The sequence below is a fragment of the Anguilla anguilla genome, chromosome 11 (genome assembly GCF_013347855.1).
Source record: "Anguilla anguilla isolate fAngAng1 chromosome 11, fAngAng1.pri, whole genome shotgun sequence".
Taxonomy (NCBI): Eukaryota; Metazoa; Chordata; class Actinopteri; order Anguilliformes; family Anguillidae; genus Anguilla; species Anguilla anguilla.
Window position 1 is genome coordinate 22,709,792 of NC_049211.1, and position 10,493 is coordinate 22,720,284.

Genomic DNA, 10,493 nt, shown 5'->3' on the forward strand with positions numbered 1-10,493 from the left:
GCTTCAGACTGAGATAAGCTTGTTTTTGCTATCGCTCCCTGGACACGCTTCATTATGAGCTATAAGACCTCTGGGAGGCAAATTTGGACCAGACAGTAATTAGAAGAAGTCCCAGAGGTGAGGCTGGGTTCACTGGTCAACAGTTTGCTCTATCTGCAGAGTATCTGGAAAGGGAATTTTCAGTGAAATTTTCTTTTTTGAACCTGATTGGTTCTTCCAGTTTTAGCCTTTAGCCAGCATTGTCATAGGTCAATGGTTGAGACAACTTGATTAGATGTTTCCAGTTGGAGTACATCCTACAGAATCTGAAGCTGTCAGCTCTGTTGGTGGCAATTCTTCAGCAAATCAGATGTAACCGTACATGATTCATGCTGCAGCTCTCAGATATGCCATCACGACATGACAGGAGAGATGGAGCTGTAGACAGAAAAACTACAGGAGATCATTACGAAACCTTCAAGACCACAGAGCTAGATTCCATTTTAAGATTCAAATTTAATTTTATTTCTGTTCTTTGGATATAATAAATGCAAAGGTTTTAACAGGATGAAATAATAAGAAGACTCAAAAGTTCTATATAGTTCCATTAATATTCGTTTTTGCAAGGGTTCTTTTGAATAACAGCAACGTACATATGTGAATTTGTTTGACTGAAACCATCTGAGACATCTGCAAAGGCTTTATAATTTTATTTTTTTTAGTGGGGGAAGAAGTGTAGTCAATATGATATATGGAAAGCATCTTCTCAAAGTAATCATTGTACAGCTATTTGCTGTAGCTGCAAAGTTTAAGCTACTACTCGATGGCTCAAATTAAACTTGACATTATTATAAAGTGAACCTAGGTCTCTCGTCATTCCCACAATGTTGCCTGGTTCACATGTAACCTAAACCCCATATCCTGAAGGGTCTCAGTGTTGAAGGTTTGTCATAAATATAAACCTCAGGACGTTGCAGCCATGGGTCCAATTAGACTCTGGCCTTGATTGAGGGAATGCCATCTTTGAGGTGTACGATGGTGACAGGATTTGGCCAGTGGTGACAATTACAATTGACCGTTGTAGTGTGAAACATTTTAATTTATATACATTTTCCAAAAATATTACGTTTTCAGACTAAACACAAGGTTGTGTAAATACAGAAAGGTTAAGTCTGATTCTCTGGGTGACCATGGCTGTAGACCGCCAGCTCCAGTCAGATCTTGAATAGAGAATCGCTAAAACTCACACAGGAGTTGAGTGGAAAGCAAGCCGGGTTGACGTTAGGGCTGACTGCAATCAAGTCATTTTATTCATTGGCATACGATGAATTATGTTACCCTATTCTTCTGTGTCTTGCTTAACACTGGTACTGTAGATAACATTTCCCTAGTGTATGGTGAAAGGATTAAATACAAATGAGACTTGGTTGTAGTATTTCTTCTGAAAAAAAAAAGTATCCATTTGTGTTCTTTTTGATGACAAAAAAGATGTTTCTAAGATTGGCTTATAGAAAAAAGCTTATAAAAAAACTTTAGATTTATAGCCATCTGTTGTTTTTCGACATTAAAACATTTATGAAGGTCAACATTCAGGATAGTTAAATGCATCTGCTTTCCCAAAGTGTTTTCCAGAAGTGAATTACCATCTATGGTAAATGTATGCTGGTCATCAGTACAGGAAAATAGAGTTTGCATATCTGGAATGGTTCCACACCCAAATTGCCACCATTTATTGGTCACTATTGGTCATTAGACCCTGAGGGCAGGTGACTTTGTCCAGACATAGTGGAAGTGGACATGACTGACAGACTTTGCCTTATCAATCCCTTTGATTCTAAATTATCCATGTTCCTGCACAGCTACATTGTCAATGACATGCCAAGGAGATGTCAGACTCTCCATAATTTTGAAGTTCACAGAGTCAACCCCTAAACTAAAATAGATGAGCCTTCGAGATGACTGAGTGTTTTGTTCAATCTCATGCTCTGTGTGGCTTCATGAGCGGTCTCCTACCCCCATAAAAGCCAAGACATGAGGCCAGAGACAGGCCCAGCATGATACACTGTTAAAATATTAAGAAATCACAGAGAGCCATTGGAAGTCAGAATTTTGTGCTATGACGCGTACATTACGTTGAACAGATATAAGTTTTATTTTGAACAGAGCCCCAAGGGCTGTCACATGGATGCAGCAATGCAACTCCTTGATATGAATATTAAAGTCATGGAATTTCTCAGTTGATTGACCTGTTGTTTGATTGGTTGACTGATCAACAAGCAAACACTGGTAAGCTGTTGACAGTGTGTGCTAACAAACAAAAAACACATTTGATTTCATAAGTATTGAAAAAACAAGTTTATTGCTGTCAACAATAAGTTAAAGGCACATTGCAAAAGTGTGGCGAGACACTGCAAAGGCATCATCAAGAAACCTAACCGGAATTTCTCCAGGAATCGTCCAGTAAACATCCAGGATTGAAAAATCCTATAACCAACAATCAATGCACTGGCTGTAATAACAAAAACTCTGATAGCAACAACTGTGTGAGAAAAGATGAAGACAGAGATAGAGTTGGTCTCATTTACTTAGCCCTTTTTATTTGACCTATCTGTCCATGCATTGACCATTTTATTGATTGATTGATTTGCTCGCTTACCTCAGAGTCTGGGGGCGCAGAGTGTCCTGTGGGTGAAAGAGTCAGTACAGAGAAACATGCGAGTGCGGTCCCGATCGCGCGGCGCGCTCTCCGTCTCCTGCTCTGTGTGCCAGAGAGCTGTGGTCCTGGGTGATTTATTGCCCACTCATTGTCGGGTTATTATTGGATGTGAAATTAAATTAAAGCCAGGCCGCTCGCTCCTGAGTAATTATCACAGTATTTCCCACGTGGCGGCCGAGCGGCATCAACGCTGATTTTTGAGTAATGGTGGCACTACGTGAGTGGAGAAAGTAAATAGAAGACACAGCGAGACCGAGGGCCACATTGCTATAAAGACAATGGAGACAATGATCTTATCTGACAATGCTGATAACAAAATACGTGAAACAAGAATGTAGACCGGTTGAAAACCCATTCATAATAATGAATATAATTGGCACCAATGCAATAATGCTTTATAATGCATTAATTCTTTATAATGCACAAGCATCCTGGTTCTTCCTCATTCCATAGTACTTGTTTAGCTCCTGCTTCATAAATTTTAATGGCATGCTGGCAGGCTAACTTTATTTATTTATTTTTACCAGAATATACTGTTGTTTAATATTTGAAATATATGGGCAAAAATCATTACAACAAAATGTCTTTTTTTTTTGTTTTTTTTTATTGGCACACTCTGTTGCAATTGGCATGTTAGTGCTTTTGCATAACTTATTTGACTATAATACATGTGTCAGACAATGAAATATGTACCTTCCGATTTTTCGGTCACTCAGAATATTTAAATATTTTAGAATAATTAACAATATAGTTCCCTTATAACACTTGATTAATATGCAGTATGCAAGAAGAAGAAGAATACATTCTTAGCACATTAATTAACTTTATGTTCTCTGGGGGAAAAAATCATAATAAAATTAAATTTTTGTTTTGGTTTTGGTAATGCACATTACCAATTGCGCATTATGTGTTCTGTGATTACTCTGTGATTAGGTGTTCCGTCTGCCTGTGGAATTTTATTACCAATAATGCAATATGGCGTGCTGATTTCTTTGCTCATTTCGGATGCTCTGGGGTTACTGGCTTGTATGCCAGAGCAATCAGCGCAATTTCAACTCATTTCTGCGCCATGAAGAGATTTAGACCAAATGTGACTCGTTCAGCTTTCCTGGCTTCAGTATGTGGCCACACAGGCTGACATAATTCCAAACATTCAATCATAAAAGATCCCTACCAATAAAAGTGTTCTGAATCAAATTGAAAAATATCGGCCAACTAATTTTAATGCACATAAAAATAACTGGGAACATCGCTAGAAATTCAGGCTAGCCAGTGTTGTTTATGTGATTGTAAAATGAATTAATTATTTTGAAATTTTGCAGTTTATTTTTGTGTGAGGTTACAACCCCCCACTCCCCACCCCCCTCACCCACTCCAATCCCTCACATTACACAAAGGTTGGTGGTTTCTATTGGTGGTTAAGTTATTTAATGCATAACATTAATCTTATTTGTCAGCTAGAGCACAAAGGACCCCAATGAAATGTGGGGTTGAAATAGAGCCAGGTCAATGGGGAGATGTCTACTTCACTTACCCATCACTCGCACACCATTTCAAGGGTATATGGGTCTGTAACTGGAGCTGCATCCCAGGCAGATTCTAGCGATTTATTCCAGGGTTCTGTGTGTTGCACGCATGGCGCTCAAAATATTTTTGCCTGCCTTGGCGACAGCTGTTGCTGTTGTTTTGCCTCAGGCACAGGCCTGGGAGATAAGGACACAGAGCTCAGAGCCGATAACATGCGACGGCGAGTCCCCCACCTTTTGAAGCTGGGTAATGATAGCGCCCTTCCTAACCCAAATCTGGAGTGTCCTAGTCCCAGACCAAGCTGATCTCATTTATTCATCATTTACCAATTACTGCAAACATGGACTGAGCTCTTGAGAGTGCCAGTGGGCATGAGGAGGCATTGGGTCTGGCCTAAGGTACCCATGTCCCCATAGAATAAAGGGCCAGTTCTGTACAGACAGGTGATACAAAGTTTGAATAGGTGACAATTATAAAATGGGCAGACTCATTTTCATTTATAGTTAAGTTCCTAACAAAGGAAACAATATATTTTACACTAACATTTCATTTTAGCAACAATAATATCTTTATAGTACTACACATCACATCATTTTTATTGGAGAAGGTTATATCTATTTATTGTTTTGTTTTTCAGAATATAATAAAATAGACCAAAATAGTGTTTTTTGACTAACTTTGACTGAAGTTGATGAGATTGGCAGGAGATCGAGTGGGAATATTTTTCCTGTTTATACGCCATCATTGCATAAATACATAGTTTATAGTTTAACTTCTCTGATTCAAAGCACATTCTTCTGCTTTTATGCGTTTCCCATATGTCTGTATTACAGTGGCACAGTAGCACTGTTTTAAGGATCACATTTTTGTATACTCTTTTTTTTTTTTTCCCACAGGGCCATTTTGCATTATCAGTCACATAAGCTTTTGTTTCCTTTTCTTCCCTCATGAATACATATTATTTAAGACCCTCAGCTGGACCATAGCAAATTGTATGTAAATGTTTTCATATCTTATAGAAATAAATGAGGATTTGTCTGGCCAGGGCATAATTCCAGCTAAGTTCGGTTCTGGAGAGGAACAGAGGCCTTCAGGGACAGAGGACTGTTGGGCCATTTTACAGTACAGAATTTGCATGTTGGGAACTGGGAGGTTCAAAGGTCAGATTTTTCTTCTGGCTCACAGCAGGCTAATAAGCTGTTAAATATGGCAGATGTGAACCCTTTTTCACAGTGTTGTCTCCGGTAGTCACTTTGAAAAGGGTGTCTCGTTTGTTTGGGCTGCTCCCAGAACGGCACAGCAGGTCGCTTGCGGGTGAGTTCACAAGATCTCAACACTGAGCCCAGGGTGCCTTACACTCTCTGTTTGCCTGGGAACCATATGTCAAGTCAGCAACACAACATGGCTTTGTTTCCCTCCTTCAAGACCTCATCCTGACCTGGAAGTTTTTCAGGACAACGAGAGGGTCCACTGAGTTCCTGTTTGCATTGAGGGATTAAGGACTGACCACATGCTTTTCTGTCTTATATACACTTCTCCTGACAAACGAGCAATGTTATTTCCCATTTGCAATGCAAGCATCCACAGTCTTCAAGCATTACAAATGTCAGTGCCCTAAACCAATTTATGTGTGTCATTTGTAAGAGAGCATTCATGAGGATCATTTCAGACATATGTTTTTGCCTCTTTAGTAAGGCTCTGGACATAAATGTATCACTAGCAGGTTGTTTGGAGTAACTTTCATACTGTTTTGTTTAAAAATAGCATAAAATGACCCCAGTAAAACAATATGTTATAACACTTGTAAAGCAATACTTCCCATAATGCAATGGTGTCTACAACCTGCCTGTGCAATGCTAACAATCCACAAACGAAAAAAGATGGGTTTGTTGTGGGAGTCTCTACCATTCATCACTCGGTTTATTGGTTATTAATTTCCCAAATCTGTGTGTTTCAGTTAATCTCACACCATTATCTTGTCTGCTGATCATTCTTTGAAACATAATTCAATTACCACGTCCTCCTCATCAAGAACTCATGGATTCCAAGATTCGCTGTTAGAGAATGGATATTTAGAAGATAAACAGCAAAGTTAGCATGAGCTAGTACAATCAGGCCATAAAAATTAATTGTTGACATTACTTAGTTGATCGAAAGTTATTTTAGCTATGAGCATTGTGTGCATTTGTTGTACCACAAAAAGTGTGGTGCTTCAATCCCAAGATCCTTTCTGTTCTTAAAAAATCAGTTTTTACATTCAGCGTACTCTGAATGGGCAGCCAGCGCACACATTGCACAGATCTCATCCTGCGAGAGCTATTCATAATTGGGACAGTCTGTACTGAAGTTTGATAGTTTCTAGAAAATTGGATCACCCTGACATGATTGTAATGATGGCAGTAGGGTAACAGAAGAACAGTTCTTACACACAATAAAAATATTTTAAAAATATGACATTGGTACTCTACATAATATTAAAGAACAAAACAACACTAGGAATCCAAACCGATAGATTTCTTCTTCTATTCTAAGTTCTGAGGGGAAAATTTTTTTTCTCTAAACTCTGGACTGTGAGTTCCCCAGAGGGGAGAACTATACATTAATGACATAGACAGAAAATCTTTGGGAAAACAAGCCATGTTTTTCAGTGTATTACTGTTCTCAGTCATGTACATACTGTACTTCTGAATGCTGCAACCACTCATTGTGAGTGAGTTTTGAGGTCATTTTTATGTATGGTTTTCCCTTTTCCTGCTGCCAATGTTCACAGAAATTGAACTTAAAAAAATAGATTAAAATATTTGGAATGACTTTTCTTTCTCTTCCCATTTGTGCCAAAAGGTTGATCTAATTTCCCAACTCTCCCCTCTCTAAATTTACAAGTGTAATTAAAGGAACTCTCAGGCTCCAACTTGTCTCTTACATAACAAAGCCACGGTGGCTGTCAGCTGTTTCAAAAAGCAACATCCTGCTCTTGCGTATGCTTTAAAGCAGACAAGCACTTACTGTAGTTTATAGTTTATGGGGTTCTTTCCTGAGCCCAAGGAGCGCACCCCTGCTTGTATTCATGTTTGCAGTGCAGGGCAGGGATTGCCCAATGGCCACATTTTCTCTTTAGAAAAATTTGAAAATCATTTTTTTTTTTCTGAAATTTTTCAACATGAGAGGTAACCAGGGGCATAACCATTATCGCCCCTTCACTGCTATATGGCTATCCTGTGCTTTGCAGCAACCAAGACACTTCATTGATACAGACAGTGATGACAGGAAAACAAATACTGACTTGTCAGCTAAAGTAATTGGTAAGGGTCTCCATATATTGACGGGTGAGAGAGGCAAATTACAGAGGCTACACTTCCAGATGTAAACCTCTCATCAGCACCAAGAACAGAAAGGCTAGATTATAAAATGCAAAAATTTTTTACAAAGTACAAAGAAGAGCCTGATGGGTTTTGGAAACAAGTCCTTTTGAAAGATGAGACAAAGATAAACCTTTACCAGATTGACAGAAATGTGAAAGTGCAGAGAAAGAGAGGGACTGCTCTGGACCCTTGGCATACTACATTTTGATTTGAAAATACAAATTTGATTAGTACAGAGATTAAACAAAATGTCCCAATACTTTTGCATTTAACTATATATAACTTCTGTCTGGGACACTGGGAGTAAAGCTCTGCTGGGAGTGCACACCGCTGTTAAAGACAATAGTTATGCAAGTTCAATAAATGGGGATTTATGGGCACCACATAAACCATCATTTAAAGGGAACTCTGGGGCCTGATGCATCATGTTTTCGTACAGTCTAGATGGAGCGATGTGCCATCGCTTAGCAGAGAACATCTGTCTTCGGTTAAGGCCGTTCCATTCAGGCAGCACTTGGGGTTCACAGCACCTCACGCCCAACAGTCTCTGGGATTTTGGGCTTGAGGTTTGGAGCTTGGGGCATGACCCCAGTCCCCCTTTGCGTAACTCACAGTTACTCCTAAGGGATTTATGCGGTTTGCGCAAATGCCGGCAGACTACAAAACATAACGAAAGAAAGAACAGGCCTCTGAGCACTGAAGCTGTTGTCACACATGAAACCATGATTGTGGATTTAACAATTTTATAATTTAATACACATTTCAATCTGTCCCTTCTTGAGAGAAACAAGCAGTGCAGCCCGGAAGAAGTAGAGAATGGGTAAAGAGTACAATCCGGTAGGCCACACAACTCACAGAACGGGACCGCCATGGGCAATCCCAAGCGTGGGTTAGAGTGCTGTAAAGCACACCACCATTGGACTCTGGAGCAGTGGAAACGCGATCTCTGGACTGATGAATCATGCTTCACTATCTGGCAGTCTGATAAACAAATCTGGGTTCGGCGGAATGCATAGTGCCAACTGTCTTGGCCCGAATAGTGCCTACTGTAAAGTTTTGTGAAGGAGGAATAACGATCTGGGGCTGTTTTTTAGGGTTTGGAAAATCTCCGCAGCCACATTCCAAAACCTACTGGAAAGCCTTCCGAGAAGAGTGTAGGCTGTGACAGCAGCAACGGTCCAGCTCCATATTCAAGCCCATGGTTTTGGAATGAGATGTTCAACAAGTACATATGGGTGTGATGTTCAGGTGTCCACATACTTTAGGAAATGCAGTGTATTTGAAATTAGTTAACAAGCACAACTTTCGTTAGGAATGCGGAGAAGAGGTAATAAGGGCGCTGGAAAAATCGAACACAACAGGTCTGATAATATCTGTTGCACTGTAACCATGGTCCAGATCATTCTTTTTGTAGTTGCTTATAAAATGAGAACTGCATGATATTCAAAAATGTCAGCTGCATTGTTCAAAAAGCAATGCAAGAGCATAGGCTGATAGCATTAAATTCTCTGTTAGATGTCATTTTATTCTTTGTCAAAAGTAATACATTCAACTGCATGAAATAAACATGATTTATAGATAAATTTCCTCCTATGATTATACTGATGCGTACACTTCAGATGACATCGCGACAGCTGTAGTCTTTTTTTTACCCTCTGATATTGTGTGAATGAAGATTCTCCTTTGAAGTCTGTGGAGCAAGAATTATCAGTATTTGAGGGTCTCTGTAATGAGAGACTCATGATGTGAGAGAAACCGGGAAACGCTGGGGGTAGGGTGGGGTGGGGGGTGGCACAGGGAAAGGAGGAGAAGTCCAAAGACTTCCGAGGGAAATGACTCCTGAGTCGCATTCCAGGGTGCAAGGAGCGCAGCAACCAATGAGGTTGACCTTCCTGTGAGGAATGCTTGTGTCAGTCTGTTGCTGGAAGGGGTTTCATTTCCAAAACCGGAAAACCCTGACCCAAACTCAGGGTCATGCATCAGGAATGTGCCTGAAATACTCTGAAATACGGTTGTGCATTACTCACCTCATCGCTGTATTGTTTACTACTTGGCAGATTTTGAAATTTTTTGAAATAACTGGATTTACAAGCAACCTATGTCTTGAGAGAGAAACTAACTTCAGAGAGTGTATGATGTCCTCATCCAGGTGTGTGTGTGAGAGAGGTATCATGTGCGTGTGTGTGTGTGTGTGTGAGTGTGTGTTCGCGTGCCTACGTGTATGCGTACGTGAGTGTGTGTGTGCGTGCGTGTGTGCATGCATGCTGTGGGTTGATGGGTCCTAAGAATGGATGCCAGGTTCTTTCCGAAGTGATGAATTTTGCCTTGCATGGGCAAAGAACTGAAAATCGCTTAAGCATGAGATCACCTTCCTCCTCTGATAGTCAACTAAAGTTTAGCACGTGTGGGGGCATTCTGTTCCTCCTAATTACCTTCCATGTCAGCCATTCTCAAATGGAATTTAGCTCATTCCTGCTTTCATTACTCTGTTTGATTTAAAGTTAAAGTCCATTGGGTTCATTTCCTCCTTGTCACATTTGATCTTAAACAAATTTATTTATTAATTGCATCATTTTTGTAAAATTCCAGTTGTCACGGCTGTTTGGTCAAAAATAACCTCCCAGGACCACGGGAAAGTGAAAACATACAGCAGTCATATCGATTGACAGCTCAATGCGTTTGTTAAGACTGGTTCATTAATTAAAAGTATTCGACACACAAGCAAAGGTTAAAGGTCACATCCTCTCTGGTAATTTGATGCCACTGACAAGTCTTCGCCCACTAAACCTACTCTGCTAATATTTGCTGCCCAGTTTGTTTGGTCTGAAAGGCCTTTAGATTGGAAACAGACCAGAAGATATGAGCCAACAATAACCTCTCAAAAGACAACAAAAAAAGAATACAAAAAT